An 11,179-nucleotide genomic window follows, 5' to 3' on the forward strand; every position below is an offset into this window, starting at 1 on the left:
TCCTATCATTTATCGAAATCTGTTTAGATTTTAAACTTATATGCACTGACCCTCCTGTAATGAATATGTACAAAGTCACAAAGACTTGTCAACAGTCATTATAAGGTATTCCAATGGAGATCAACTCCATGGAAACTAAGTCTCATATTCAAAGTACATTGCTTTGGACATGATTCTTGCATTAAGTTTTCTAATCTTACACAGATAACTTCCACCTATGGAGACAACTCCATATTCTCATTTTGACTATCACTTCTGAATAAGAGATGCCTCTTTTCAGAATATGTCAATATGGTCCTTCCAAAATTAGCACTATACTTCCAAGTGTCCCTGAGCAACCAATCTTTGGTAAACCTCAGATTGTCCTCGACAATTGCTTAATCATTTTAGTCATATCCAATTCTAGACCTTTCCCCTTCTTAATGCCTCTGGGCATTTGGAAAAATTTAGAAATGACAAATATTATAGCACATGCAATCGATCCTGTACCCAAAGCAAATGGTACACGATTCATGATGTCTCACATAAAGACATGATTCTAGACCAGTCTTTTGCTACAATATTTTTATTTGCCATGTTTTCAAAATTTGACTATGAAGAGGGATGCCGTAATCATAATCGAATTTTGAGAACGCAATATATAGAATTTCCTTAAGTTGAACCAATCCAACATGAAATTCATATATATATTCTTGACTAAGGATGATTAAGGTCTCAATCTAAGCCTTTAGAACTGAAATGAAGTATATCCTCTCCCTTAATTATAGCAAAACAACTTTTTCAATCCCTGCAGCCTCACGAATTGAAACTTTTGTTTTCTATAATTAACATTGCTAAGTTGCAACACTAACAATAATTATCATGCTCCCACTAACATGATGATTATTAGCATAACACTTATGCTCCCACTAGCTTTGACATGTACTCAAAAATCAGCTAGACTTCTAGAAATCAATACTTTATTGACTTTCTTACCAAAGTTCAGATTTCTGATACGAGATGCTTTGATAAAACTTTATCAAAATCATACACCTTTCCTTAGATAGCATGCATGTGTGTCTAAACAATTTCAGAACTATGAAAAGGGATGCCGTAATCATAGTCTCAATTGTTTAGACATTTTGCCATCTGCTTCAAATCTACTTGGTGGAAGTGTTTCCTCACCATCATTTTCATGAATCGGAGAGAAACCTTATGACCCTTAGATTTTATGGTGTATGTGTTCTTATCCATGTGAATCGTCAAAACCATAGTCACAAGACAAGGATAATGACAAATCCAAACTCATATGGACTGAACTTATGCAATCTTAACTTCTTGCCACCTGGCAGTACAGGGCCTGCCATTGCTTCCAAGTTGTTATGCAACCAATTGAGAACTTTCAGAACTCCTATGCAAAGCCAACTTTAACTGGAATGGGCACAGAATATGTCAACACGATAGGTTATAAACCTCAAGTCGTGTGCTAGTGAAGAACCTTAGGTTTTATTCTTGATTAGTTCTTGAAATTCTTTTTAGGATCTTTAAGACTCCCACTATCCTCTTGACATATAAGACTATCTTGCCAAATATTCAAGAGATAGTGCGGATTCTTTATCAAGACAAACACTTCACACAATTGGCCTTAGTTGGTCTTTGTTTTATCCAAAACATCACAACTTACCAATTTCAAATGTACAAGAGTAGGACACTTTTACTCTTACATTTGACAAGTGTTTTAAACCTTTCTTTAAGATATGTCACTCAAGTTACAATCTTGGAGTATGACTCTAAGAATTGTTTTGGAACGAAGTATGACTCATCTTCTAGATCTAACCATTTCAACAATTCATGACTCCTCTTCTTAGTCATAATAATGCACTAAGATGACCTTTAGAGGACTAATTGTGATATGATTTCTAAATCATTAAGATGATCACAAACATGATACTAAAGTACTCTCCCATCTTTTCAGATTTGAGAAACTTTTATCTTTCTGCCTAATTTGATTCTTCCCGTTCGTTCTGCCATACATTGAGACTTTTCCAATGTCTCAGAATTATACTTAAACTTGTAAGTATAACCATATTTACTAAACTTTAGTAAATCAAATAGTCTTAACGAGCTTTATGGTGGACATGACCAGTGCACAAGAATGTGTACTCGATCCCTTTAGTCCTTCACTTGACTCACACATCCATGTGAACAAGTAATTAGTCTTGATTTTCCAATGCTTGAAAGTTCTCATTCATCATACTATTCAACTTGCATGATTCCAACTTTCGGTCCAATTAAAACTTGGGTGATGAGGAACTTTCCTGATTTGGTAAATTTAGACACTACCACAAATGAAAGAATCAAATCCATTTTCCAATATTGCTGTCAGTGGAATCATATAAGCAACAATTTTCCACAAATACCATTGTAAGGATACTTCAAATAAATAAAATTAAACAATTTTCTTTTATTTTAAAACTTTGCGGAAAAACTTATCCTTACAATCCACATGGAAAATTGTTGTTATCTATTCCTTAGCAATATATCATAATTTCTTAAGCAACTGCTCAAAATTCTGATGCGATCGAAATCCACCTTCGCGATCAGAATCAGCATATACTTCCTTTAAGATTTCTCTCTATTCTTTGATTCTTAAAACATCAACATGTGACCCAGTCACATCATGTAATGAGGATCTCATAATAGAACTTAACAGAGTTAGATAATGGGCTCTACCTGATGTAGAGTCAAACTTATTGACTTTAACATCCTTAGGTAAATTTGGCAGCTTTGCAATCAACGCCCCTTCCTTTGGCAAAATAAACATATGGACCCTTTTGTAATGGGACTATCTCAGACTTAGCCTTTCTCTTTACCATTTGGTCAACCGGGTTGACTATGGTCAATCCCTTTCCATTGGGAAGAGAATGCTTTTTCTGGATTTCCAGTGTCACCATTGTCACTGTCCATAAAGTTTTTGGGAAGTTGATCTTCTAATCAAATTTGCTTTACTATCATTCCAAATCATTGTTGATTCAGCAGCACCAAGCAAATACATATGATCATTAAGGTTCATGTCATAGTCTGTTTCATAGTAGTCCTAAAGGAACTCACTATGTGACTTAGAAAGTGATTGAACATCCAACTTTCTCAAGACTTTGACACCCAACTCTCACGGCTTGTCAATATGTGACTTCATCTCTAAGATGTGATCACACATAGACCTTGCTTGCCATTAGGGCTTGAGTGACCTTGAACTTGTGGGTTAGGGAGAATAATTGGAGGAGGTGGAGGAAGAGAAGTATGACTTCCATGAGCCAAACTCGGGAAGTCATATTCATTAGGAAAGCTTGGTTTGGGAAGATCATTGTTGTCTAAACCAGACATCAACAATGGGAGAAATTCACGTAAAGTTGATTTAAGTCCTTAATATAACACCCAATATGATATATTAAGGCTAGGACCCAACAAACTATTTTATAACTTGGAAGAGGGATGTCGTAATCCAAGCTATAAAATATTTGAAGGTAGGTGAATGACGATTCACCAATTTCCACCAAGATAAACGAATGTATTATTAGGTTTTAATTGGTTTTGAAACTCCTAGATTGTTTTGAGATTCATTGAACTTTTCAATGGCATGTTTCAATCTCGAGTGTGCCCTTCAGTTTTTGTGACTGGGATGCCGAGGATCACAAAACAAGGTGTGAAGTAACCATGCAAATATACTTGGTACCCTTAATATTTACCCCTCAATCGATGTGCCGGTTAACCACACACGCTCCAACGATACTATGATAAACATTAAGTTACCCTTTGCCTACCTTGTTAAGTCCAGGTTAGTGTGCCGGTTGACCACACACGCTCCACTAACAGCTTAAACAAAGTGCAAAGTGTAATTTCATGGATTAGCACCTTATTCACATTTTCCTAAGTAACTAAGATTGGGAATTTATAAAAGGTTTAGTTACTTAGTATTTATCATTAATACTTTTAATGAAGGGAGAATTATATTCCTTGTCCTACATGTTCGGCTAACGACCCTCCACCAGTCAAGGAAGCGGTGGGTGAGAGTGGACACCCATTAAACTGTCATTTTATAGGCAGTAACCTTATACCCCCCTTATAGACCGGCTTCGTGAATGAGGCCTACTAATGGTAAGACGACTTGCTCTTATACATATAATATATTAAACTTTTAATATTATAATAGTATAAGGGTGTATTTTAGACATTTAAAATACTTGGTGGTTTAATCTATTAATTAAACTATACTCTTAATTTAATTAAATTTAAACCATGTCATTATGGAATTATTAATTCTCTTTTAATTAAACACTTTAATTATCTATTAATAAAGTCCATAAGAGTTAATTGAATTATTCAATAAAAACATCATAATTCCAATTATTAAATTCAAAATTAAAACCATTTAATTAATTGTTTAAGTTATGAACCCAAGAGTTTTAGAATTCAATTCTTTTTTTTATCATAAAAAAACTTTTTCCAAATTCCAAAACTTGAGGGCAAGTTTTGTAACTCTTGAAAACTTTTGGATTCCATAACTTATGGAGTTAAATACTTGTTTTATGATGAAACTTTTCATGTTCCATAACTTAAGAACAAGTTATGGAATTCTTTAAAACATTAAGACTAAGTTTTGTAACTCCATAAAAAACTTTGAATCAATTTTTTTAAAAACCTTTTCATATCCATAACTTATGGAGGTTTCAAAAAACTCTTTAGATCAAACTTTTAAAACTAATAAAATAATCATATCATTTTATCTTTTACTAAATTTGACCTAATTCAACTCATATAGAAAATTATTCAAATTTTACAAATAATTAGTTTTTCACAAAAACAAGTAATTATCTTAAAATTTGACAAACGTCATGTTTTTTTTCCTTTTTTTCCAACTTTGAAAATAAAACATTTGCATCAATATAACAGAAAACAACCCATGGCTTTGATACCACTGTTGGGTTTTTGAGCATTCTAACACTCCTATGGTGTACATGCAACCCTATAAACCTTGGATCTATGTTTTCTCTATTATACATGCAAATATTAACTATTCCAAGGTTTCATCCTAACTAGCATATTATGAAGCACCTATACTACAAAGTTCTAGTTAGATGACATACCTTTTGATGTAGCTTGATGTCTTCAAGCTTTAAGAGCTTAGCCCCAATAGTGTGGAAGCCTCAAATGGAATCACAATAGTGTGGAAGCCTCAAATGCACACTAAAATCGGCCCACTCTTATTTTCACACACTTGTGCCAATTTTATGAGCCAAGGACCCCTTTATATATTATGGAGGATTAGGGTTACATCCATGTAAACCCTAATACCCATGACCTTTCATTTACATAGGATCCATGGGTTAAAAGCTCCATGGACCATCCATGAAAGCTTAGCCCAACCTAAATGAACTTGGCCCATTCCATATATATAAGAGTCCATATTTAATTAGTTCTTTTTGATCACTTAATTAATTCTAAATTAATTCTTGATCAATACTAATTAAATAATATGATTCCATATTAATATATTAGAACTTATAATATATTAATATAAATCATAAATATACTATTCTCAAAAGACTATCCATATAAATTGTGCCGGTGAAGTGCAACCCAAATGGACCATGCCGGGTCGGGTCAAGTACATACCAAATATAGTTATGTACTTAGACATTAATCCAACAGTCACAAGGGCATAGTTTCAGATCTGGACTCCTCTAGGCCCTTATGGACATAAAGCCTTAAGCTTTATGAAGCTTTGGCCCTCTTTCATGTCCAAAACCTCCTTCTAATGCTAGTTATAAGTGTTTTAGCTTCATGGTTCCTTGCATGCACGTAAAGTTAACAACTTTACATGATAACAACACCCTAGGAGCCTAGATCTACGGTTTGGAGTTTTGGTTTCACGAAAAAGCATCTGAATGAGAAATGGACTGAAGGAACTCAACGAGTTGCATGGTCAACTCGACGAGTCGGATGAAGATTGGCCGTTTTTGGTTTCTGCATGGACTCGGCGAGTCATTGAGATGACTCGACGAGTTAGTTAGGGTTTCACCAACATTTGGACACCACATGGACTCGACGAGTTGTTTGGAAACTCGGCGAGTCGACTAGGGTTTTCTCGACTTCTTGAGTTCTGAAGGAACTTGACGAGTCAGTTAGCTACACTCGACGACTTGGGTCAACATGGGCTGTTGACCTTGACTGTTGACTTTGACTTTAACCAAGGGTTAACCAGTTTGACTTCTGGGGGTATTTTAGTAAATTGGAAATTTATGGAAGTAGATTAGTGGTGGATGTAGGTGTTTGAGTTTGGAGTTGTATTTGGGGAGTTTGACATTATCATCCCGAGCTACTTGTGAGGTGAGTTGTCCTCACTATACTAACAGGGTCGAAGGCACCAATGCCGGCCCTTTTTGGATTTGTATTCGGGTTTATTTCATGATGATATCTTAGTGACCGGTTAGGTCGGTATCCTGGTATATTGGATAATGCTATGTTAGTGATCTGTTAGATCGGTATCCTGGTTATAGGATGATGCTATGTTAGTGATTTGTTAGATCTGTATGACTATCTATAGATGCTACCTAATGTATGATATTTATGTGCACATGATTGTCTGATTGGGGTTGGGTTGAGGCGGTCATGCTTTGTGCTTGTTCCAACATACCCAGGGCGGACCAGATAGACTGCAAACCCGATTAGGGCGTACTAGTCAGGCCGAAGGCCCTGAGAGGCGGTCCAGACATGTCGATGGCTCGGAGAGCGGTCCAGATAGACTGATGGACCTACGAGACGGTCCAGTTAGGCAGATGGCTCATTATGCATGTTGTTTGCTATGATATGGTTATATTTGTATAGCGTTGGTATTTTGGGGGAACTCACTAAGCTTCGAGCTTATAGTTGTTGATTATGTTTTAGGTATTTCTGATGATCGCGGGAAGGCGAAGGCGTGATCGTGCACCTCCTTATGTTTTTATGATTTGATTCTAGGATACTCTGACATGAAACCATTTTGAAAACAAATTTGTAATAATTATTGGTTTTTGAATGATTTAAAAAGTTTTAATTTGGCTTGGATTTTATGGTTGTTACATTCTTTTTGCTAGATAAAAATTAATACTCCACATCTTCTCTGAACTACATCATTGAGTTAATTGGAGCTTGTAAAGAGAATGATGTTGTAGATCATAAATGCTTTTCTAATATGATCAATTGGTTTATTGTTGTTCGGAACACACTTCTGGGTATGATGTCGAAGTTATTCAAGGTTCAAAAACGTCAACAACAATAGAATGCTCCTTCCTTATTTGACACAAAGGGGGAGGTTGTTGGGTTATTAAAGTGTTGTGTCAAAATGTATTGTACTAGAATAGTCTTATTTTAATGGGTTGAGCCTGTCTATCTGTATTTGTGCTTTGCTAGGGTTAGACTATTTAATGTGCATGCATGTAACATTAGGGTTTAACGATTGTATCGCCCTTCCTAACTCTTATAAAGAAGTTCATGTTGAATTCTTCTAGAACTTTGCTAATTTAAGCATTCGGCACCTTTTTGATCTTCGTTCTTGTCTTTTATATTCTCGTTATTGTTTATAGAAGCAAACGATCTTGTTTATTGTTTCTACAATAATCCACTTGGGAACGTTGTAACAAATCTAACTATGGTCCAAATAATTTCTATCTAAAACAGTGAAAGAATTATTAGGCCATCTTAGTTTTTCCACTACTAACATGAGTAAACTAGTGCCCAATCAAACAAACATCAATGAGGCTAGTGTCAAATATAAAGTCAGTAAAGTTACTCGAAAAGATAGCACAAAAACCAAGTCCATATATTTTCGTTGCATCACATACTATATTAAAATCCTCAAACACTAAATATAGCCATATTTGAATCCCCAAACACTAAATAGCAAGATTTGAATCCCCAAACTCTAAGATTGAAGGAGAGAGGGGAGATGAGAGAATTTTATTTTCTGCCTTTAGGTATGAGAAAGCCACGAAATTAGGTGCCCCAAGGGCCCTATTTATAGTCTAGGTAACTTGCAAACAAAGCTAAATTTGAATGATTAAATAATAAATTTAATCCCAATTCAAATCTTTTCCTTATCAGCAACCAAGAGCCTTCCAAAAACCCAAGGAAATCCTCCAAAATTGTCCATTCCATGGATTGTTCTAGGATTACTTCTTTTGTTCAACTACTGAACAATTATATTTCACCCCTTACACCTCTAATTAATTCCAGATTAATTTTGATTAATAATTAATCAATTCTGACTATCTTTAATTAATTCATAATTAATTATTAACTATTTCTAATTAATTTATTAATCACATAATATATTAACAAATTGTTTATCTTTATCTTTTGATTAATCCAATCCATTTCCTAGTTATCAGTGCAACCCTAAAAGGAATATACTTTTATTCATCAACATTAACCAATTTAGTTAGGACCTTACATACTTAAATCCAACAGTCTCCTTCGATGCTTCAGGAACATGATTATCATTAGCATGGTTTTCAGCATCAATGGCCCTATCTGGAATTCCAAAAATTAAATCAAAATCAATATCATAAGAGTTCATGATTTTAGATTCATTATTTGATTTAGCCATTATAGGCTTTTGAACGAAAGATTGTTCAACTCTTTTGACATAATAGTCATCGAATGTAATATTGAAAGTTTCTTCGATCTTTCTCATTCGTTTGTTCAACACCCTATAGGCAACAGAGTTGTGTGAATATCCCAAGAAGATTCCTTCATCAGCTTTCGACTGAAATTTAGAAAGATTATCCTTGAGATTCATTATGAAACATCTGCACCCAAAAACATGAAAGAATTTAACATTAGGTTTCCTCTTGTTTATTATTTCATAAGGTGTAATATTGAAACGACGATGAATGAATGAACAATTTTGTGTAAAACAAGCAGTCGAAACAGCTTCTGCCTAAAGATATTGAGGCAGGTTCACATAAGTAAGCATTGTTCTTGCAGCTTCACATACCTTTCGACAACACCATTTTGTTACGATATGTAAGGAGACGAAAAGTTATGTGATATTCCTAAGTCAGCCAAGAATGAATATAGAATCTGATTCTTGAATTATGAACCATTATCACTCTTTATCCTTCAAACTTTCTTCTTTAAACTCAACTATATGTTCTTTATAAAGTCAATCATCACTTGAGCAGTTTCAAACATCTATCGAAGAAAGAAAACCCAAGTAAACTTTGAAAAATCATCAACAATGACTAATATGTACTTCTTCTTATTGAGAGTCTCAATAGTCGGAGGTCCATATAAGTCAACGTGAAGAAGTTCCAATGGTTCGATTATTTTTGAATCTATGACGATTGGATGACCTTGTCGATATTGCTTTCCCTATTCACATGCAGCACACAATGAATCATTATCAAATTATAAAACAAGTAAGCCCCGAACAAGATCATTTAAAAGAAGTTTGTTAAGATTTTTGAAGTTAAGGTGGGAAAGACATCGACGCCATAACCAGTTGAGGTCTGAGGAAGCTTTCGACAACAAACACACGGAGGGAACTCCAACAATAGGTTTGATGTCAAGAGTGAACATATCTCTTTTTCATTTTGACTTTAGAAGAACCTCCTTTGTTTCTTTGTTAGAGATAATGATGGCTTCCTCATAAAAAAGAACATGATTGCCAACGCCCACAACAAGTTGCGAAACACTAATCAGATTATGCTTTAGTCCTTCGACATACGCCACTCGATTCACCGTGAATTTCTTATTCGTTACTTTGTCGTATCCTTTTACTTTACACTTGTTATTATTGCCAAAATTTACAACTCCACCATTGTCGAGCTTTCGAAAATCTCTCAAATCCTCTTTCCTTACAGTCATGTGATTCGAGCATCCACTATTGATACACTAATTATCATTGTATTGCTCGTCATATAGTACCTGCGATCAATTAGAAGAATTTAGGTCCCCAAGACCTTTTGGGTCCTTGGACATTAGCTTGAAACACATTATGTAATGAAGAACCTATAACCCAATTACGAACTTTCGACTTAAAACTGTCAATTGAGTCAATTTCATTGGCTTTGGGCACCGAAATGTAGTCATTCAATGGGAAAGGTTCAACATTGACTTTCCCTCTTTCATCCTTTTTCTGAAATCCATCAACTTTCTTCTTTGGAATTTCTTTCCACTTTCGAACTGCAGGATTAGATTCTTGTGATGAAGTACTTCCACACATCGAATCATTTAAGTACATCTCATAAGCATATTGAATTTGCTCTTGAATATACTTTCCCGACTGATATTGTTTTCCTTTTCCCTGCAGCCAATGATTGATGTTCCTGACATCACTTCTCCTATTTGTAAATGATGCTTTCATCTTTTGCTTCAAACCAAGGTTTGGAAAGTGTGGATTTTTAAGTTTGAAAGTTTCATTTTGCTTTCCTTGAACTTCCAATTTTCAAATTCTCATTTTGGAAATGACCTTTTTGGTGGATTTTGAAAACGATTTTGGTATTGATTACGATAACCAACACCATTTTGGTGAAAAACATTTTGATTTTGATCAAAACATCTTTGAGCATGAGTTGGACTAAAACTCCTCCGTCCGTTATTTTGAGCAAAATTCCTTTGTTCCTTGTTTTGAACAAAACGTCCATTTCCATAATTTTGACCAAAATTTATTTGATTATGATTTTGAACATAGTTTCCATTTCCATGATTTTGAACATTATGTGGTCGAAGTTGATTTTGAACATTGGTTCAACTCTTTTGAAAACCACTTTACTTTTGAGACAGTTTGTTTAGAAATGACGTCTTATTTTGAGAAAATGTTTGAACATTTTCAGAAGACTTTTGCTTAAAAACCTTTTGTTTTTTAAAAGCTTTTACATTTTTCCAATAAGCTTTGTTTCGTGCTTTTGAATTTGAAACACCTTCCTCACAAACCAATTTCTCTACTTTTTCTTTGAAAAATTGTGTTTTCACATTTTGAGGTTTTGAAGCATTGAAGAAAGAGTTAGCTTCTTTATCTTTGTTTTTATTGTCAACACTTGATTTTTCAGTTTTCACAACCCAAACACGTTTTGGTTTTTGTTGCTGAAAAGTTGTTGAGTTTTTGTTCAAACCATTTACGACAGTGTTTTGATTCGAATAAAAACCTTCTTGTGTCACT

This window comes from Lactuca virosa, chromosome 1 (genome assembly GCF_052849685.1).
Source record: "Lactuca virosa cultivar CGN04683 chromosome 1, Lactuca_virosa_CGN04683_v6, whole genome shotgun sequence".
NCBI classification, from domain to species: domain Eukaryota; kingdom Viridiplantae; phylum Streptophyta; class Magnoliopsida; order Asterales; family Asteraceae; genus Lactuca; species Lactuca virosa.